At 27.9% G+C, this 5984-nt stretch overlaps 1 long non-coding RNA gene across 1 annotated transcript; it reads right to left on the reverse strand.

The window, feature by feature from the left end:
• Nucleotides 1-6: 6 nt before the first annotated feature.
• LOC136796302 (uncharacterized) lies at nt 7-425 on the reverse strand. The gene is made up of 3 exons (XR_010844010.1): nt 400-425; nt 195-278; nt 7-113 (listed from the first exon to the last, which is right to left on the reverse strand). It is a non-coding gene; the product is annotated as an uncharacterized lncRNA (long non-coding RNA).
• Nucleotides 426-5984: the final 5559 nt, after the last annotated feature.

Here is a 5984-nt window from a genome sequence, read left to right on the forward strand (position 1 = left end):
TAGAGGGAGTAGTAGCCCTTGACGACGTCTCCTTCCCTGGTCTCTTCTTGCTTCTTGACGTCGTGGGTGTGGCCGTCATGTACTCCGTAATCGAACTTATACTTAGGGTGGGCCTGAAATTATAAATAAATAAAATATTAATTACTTTGTTTTTTTAAGTATTGAAGGTTACTAAACTAATAAATTTTACTTACATAATAATCGACTACATGTTCGTGATGCTCATGGTGGCCATACTGGGCGACGGCTACTCCAACCAGGCACAGAACTAACACTGCCTAAAAGTAGAGATGACATATTCAAATATACGGAAACAGCATAAAACAAAAATTTAAATGTTGTCAATATGAATGATTTGAGCGATCAATATTCTCAAACACAATATATCATGTGTAGTACCTTGTACATGTTGATTGGTTCACTGTTGTGTTTCGAATGTATTAACGGTCAACTTTGGGCCTTTTTATATGTTGTTACTTTCCCCTCCAAACTCCTTTTCGTATCGATAGAGTAATCACTCTAATGATATTCTGTCCATTATTTAAGAATATTTATTTATCTTTTTAATTCATTTAAAAATAATTATTTGGACGATAATTATATATTTTATTAAACAAAAAAATATTAAAAATTGTTAATGATCCTTCGAAATTTGTATTATTATGACAAAGTATGTTTGGAATTCCAATTATGAAATCTTGTGTCAATTTATGAACGCTTGTATCAGATTTAGTTTAATGAGAACAATTAAAGTAAATATTAGGCATAAATTACCATCGTCAAGTGTGTTAAAGAGACCTATAAAGATTTACGTTTATTATGAACAAAATAAATCTTCTAGTTTTACTGGATAGAATTCAAAAAATCTGTATGTTTGGACTAAAAGGAATATTCATGTATGAATGAATCTAAATACGTATTATTTGAGGAAATTTAATTTTGTTAAAAAATTCCTAGGCTCAGTATTACTATAATTCATTTCTAATTTAAATATTCTAATAAATAAAAATCTCCAGTTTTAAGGATATTCACGTCCTTCTTTGTGGATTAAAGTAAGACATAAACAAAATTTATATTCCGTAGCACGAAAGTTAGTCCAAAAGCCAATGAAGAAAAAAAGTCACAATAATTTTTTATAACTTTAATGAAAACTATATATAGCAAGTTGTTAAAATGTATGAGTCTGCTCAGTATAGTTTTGGGGTATTATAAAATGATAGCTGTTTCGGAAAGTTAATTTTCCATTCGGAGCTCCATACCTTCAAAATTACCTGTAACACAAAAATCTTAACTAAACATCAATTAACGCAGACTAAATTTTCTAAAATATGGGCCCTAAAAGCGTTATTTACGATCAATAGTTCCCTAAATATTCCTTTTTAAAAAGCAAAATTTCATAAAAAAAAATACTAAAAAATCAATTGTTGGTGAATTTATTCTAGAAAATCCTGAGATATGGACCACAAGAACCATTAGACGTATGGATGCTTATTTGAACTAAATTTAAAGCTATTTCAAAGCGCTATAGAGCAGTTTATGACGTTTATCTTCGTACGTGATATTTGCCAAAATAAATTCACAAGTTGTTGATTTCTCTTTGTTCGGACAAAACTATCGGTAATGAAAAACTATATCTCCTGAACCATTTGACGCACAAATGTCAGTAATCATGTTAAAGCTAGTTTAATGTTCTATAAAGTCATTTATAACATTTATCTTTGTCCGGCTAGTAGTTTTTATGATCTTTGCACCAGAAAATTTGTTCGAACTACTAGAAATTAATTAATTTTAGAAAATATAAAAACTACAACTTCTACACAGATCATTGACTGCTTTATAACGCATTCAACAAGCTTTCAGTTGTGTTTGGACAGACATCTGTACGTGTGATGATTACGGAAATATATTTTTTATTATTTAAAACCTTTGTCCGAACAACTGGAAATCAAATTTTCTTTTTGCACATATCATAAAAACTATTACTCCTACGGTGTTAAACGTCATTAACTACTTTGCAGTAGATTCAACTAGCTTTAATTTGTGCTCCGGCCGACATCTTTAGGTCTAATTAGTTTAAATAGTTTATGAGATAAATTTTTCCCAAAATAAATTCACTTCCTACTGATTTTTCGTTTGAAATGTTGATTTTTAAAACTGGGCCTCGGGAACTATTGGACCGTAACAGCTCAGTAAGAGTTCATATTTTAGAAATGTTTTTCTACTTTAAATGATGCTGCATTAGATTCTCTTGTATCATAGGTGGTTTTTGAGATATAGAGCTCTAAAAGAAAAAATTATTTTTTCAGCTTTTTAGAACAACCACCATTTTTGATTCCCCCTAATTATGCTTGACAGACTCATCATTTTGATTAGTAACTATGCATAGATATCATTAAAGTAATACAAAATTTGAGCGAAAGAAATGACTTTTTTTCTACTGGGATCTTGTATTGTATTCTTCTTGAAGTAAAACAATATTTATATACTTCATTTTTGATTAATAAAATAATGCGTGTTATGAAATTTTGTATACAAACAGTAAAATATATTTTATTAATATTTCTGATACTAACTCTTATAAATACGAGAGTTATTCTAAGTACAAGTTAGCATGCTTTCAATCGTAGAGGAAGATTATGTTGATTTGGACAAGTTAAAGGTATTTTGACGAATATACCGCCAAATAAAACAACAGATAAAGAAGTGGAAGAGGAAAAAAGGAAGACTTGGTGTAAAATGTAATTATTAGGTGTAAGAAAGTTTGGTGAGACATGACATACGGGAAGTGCAAGTTTTGAATAGAGAAGAATGAAAAAAAAAATTCAAAAGAAATTCAGGTCAAAGAGAATCTCATTCGTTTTTATTTTTTATTTTTAATTGGGCGTATTCCATACACTGCGTCATAGACCTCCAAGGTCATCTTTGATACTGCAGCAGAGGGGGTCTCAGTAGAGAAAATAATTCAAATACACAGTTATATCTTTGCAATACGTCAAGTACAAAATAATTTTTTCTTTTCAAATGTTCTGCTATCAAAACAATGTTGTGACAATATCCTTGATGACCACATCAACTGACAATTTTTGAACCTTATGGTTTGTTTTTTTTATTGTAAGTATACTATCGGTGTGGAAACAAACCTCGCTTGACACTACCATTCTTACCAATCTTTGGCTTTCACTCTAATACCTAATTCTTCAGAATTAGATTACGTGAAAGGCTTCCTGCCCAATGGACTAAATTTAATGTGATGTCACATCCTTGGCTTAATGAGGGTATCGAAAAAAATATATTTTCATAATAGTCAACAGAATTTCCTCAAGCAGACAACTAAATAATAGGTTAAAGATTAATTTTTTTATATTAACAACAGATTATATATATATATATATATATATATAAAACAGCTATCTATGTATTAATTTATGCGTTTCATTTTGATTTTTGTCTGAAGTTTGTGTTAAATTAATTAATTAAATAATGAATTTTTAATACTTGAGATTTGTAATTTATACATACCTGATTAACGAGCTCTCCCACTTAACCGGTTATGTTCCGGTTCTGTTTAGTACGAATTAGACGTGCTCTACTGCACTTATTACAACAGCGTCTTGTATTAAATCTAAAAATTAGTAATTTAACCAAATTTTAAGTCGTTATATTGTTAACTTTAGGAACGTGTATTTAGATTTATTTTTCCTAATATAAACATTAAATATGACTGAAATTTTAAATTCTATTTATAATTAATTTTTTTTTCGGCTGTTCACTTGGAGTTAATATAATTTTTTACTCACAAAACACTCTTCTTGCCTTACTCTTCAAAAGCACAAATAATTGCTTCAAAATTTAACGTTTTTGCTAGCATAGCATCAGTAAACCTTTTTCTCTTTAACCAATAAAAACATAAACATTTATAAATAAGGCTAATGTAAAAAGGAAGTGTATATAAATTTCCAGATTTGGTTTATGTTTAAGACTTACACTTTAAACCTTTGTATTTTTATACTTTAGTAACCAGTTTCATTTATACTACAAAATGTACCTAATATTGTCCTGATAACATTATACCCCACTATTTCCTAATAACTGCATAGAATGACATAAAACCTAATTTGGATCACTTCCGTTCGTGTGGAAACAGCCCGACTCGATAGTATTGTTACCAATATTTTGCTTTCACTGCAACTCCGATTCCATTTGACTTAGCTTTAGTGAGAGGTGTCTAAATTTAATGTGTCACATCCTTTGTATTTGAAATTCTCAAACATAAATCATTATATCCTGTTTTAGTTTTTTTGTGTAATTATCAGAATTAATAATTTTTTATAAATGATTCATCAAAAAACAATTGCATTTTGAGCTATTTTCTCCAATTAACAATTGTCGCAGGTTGGCATACATCAATAATTAACAAATAGAATTAATTCTCAAAGAAATTAAAATAAAATATTAATAAATATTTTTCTATTATGATTATAATTTACCGAATTGTATATCTGTGTCCATTTGTTTTATTTACTCGAAATTATTTTATAGTTATATTTCATGATGATAATAAAATTTTGTTCTTCAGAAAAATAATAATATAATAATAAATATTTAGTAATAAATGTATTGTCAGTGATAGAAATATTATTTTAACATTGAAATAATTCAATATTTCTAACAGTCTTTGATAAGAATTTATTCCTACTAAAATAAATCTTGTTTCGCTTTCTTGATATATTTGTGCCGTAACATTCCACTCTCCAATAACCGAAATAGGAAAAATCGGGTTTGTTTATTATAAACTTATTCAAAATATTACTGTCTAACTTTCAATCAGATTTGAAGACTATAATTAAGTCTTTTTCTTACTCTTATTAAGAATTTATCGTCGCAAAAATTTAATATACTGAATATTTTTAATAATATTCTTCAAAAATCAAGATTTTTTTAATTAGTTTTACTGTTATTGTTTATAATAATTAATTTAATTGATATAAATAAATTAATGAACCTGTACTTTATATAACTGTCTTGAATTTATTAAACTTATAATTTCGCTATTTTTTCCTTCTATAAAAGTATAATTTAATTTAAAAATATATTCTAAAAGAACAATTATAAAATGATGACACCTGCTGTAGCAGACAATTAAAATGTAAAACCAATTAAGAATTCTTCGATGCAAATACTAATTTCCTTTTCCGGTTTAAACGCTTCTGGGAAAAGAATTTTATATGTTTTGTTTTTTTTAATTGTAAAACATATCCTTTGAATTATGTAGATTTAGTGCACTTATTCAGCCTCCACTGGTCCATCAGCAGTGACGCGGTGAGAGGGCTGCTTTGGGATCTCGAAGATCCGTGCTCTATCCCTCATATGTGGGGATAGACTGGGTTCGGGGATCCTTAAGTTAAGATTGTAAATATTGTATATACATATTTTTATTACTTATTTTTCGGTTTATATACATGTAGAGATTTTATTTATTTATTTTATATTTACTTACTTATTTTATTTTTGGTATGAATGTGTTCATTTACGACTATTACTCATAATCCGAGTTTGTGACAGATTTTTACCTGTCATAAACTTATTAAACTGCACTTTATTTATTAATATTTATCAATAAAGTTCTAAAAAAATATATATATGAAAAAAATATTTATTTAATTTTACATTATGGAGAATAATGTATGTTCCTTCTGAAACTTAAAATGTACTATCTTATTAATAATAACATTCTCCCTGTTACCCTTACCTTGCCATAGGGTTGAATGTTTACTGAACATTGTTGCATTCCTTTCTCGGCCGTTGGCTTAGATTAATTACTATAGGTCATTCAAGTATTGTGGAGTAGTCAGGTCATGAAGCTCGTTCAAACTCATTTCCCTATTGGTTTGTTATTAAAAATTAAAAGATTATATTTCATTATGATATAATATTATGCGGTATATAATATTATGTTAAAGTATAATTTCATAATTACAATTGAT

This window comes from Halyomorpha halys, unplaced genomic scaffold (genome assembly GCF_000696795.3).
Source record: "Halyomorpha halys isolate HHAL.00 unplaced genomic scaffold, Hhal_1.1 Scaffold6840.1, whole genome shotgun sequence".
In the NCBI taxonomy this organism is placed as follows: domain Eukaryota; kingdom Metazoa; phylum Arthropoda; class Insecta; order Hemiptera; family Pentatomidae; genus Halyomorpha; species Halyomorpha halys.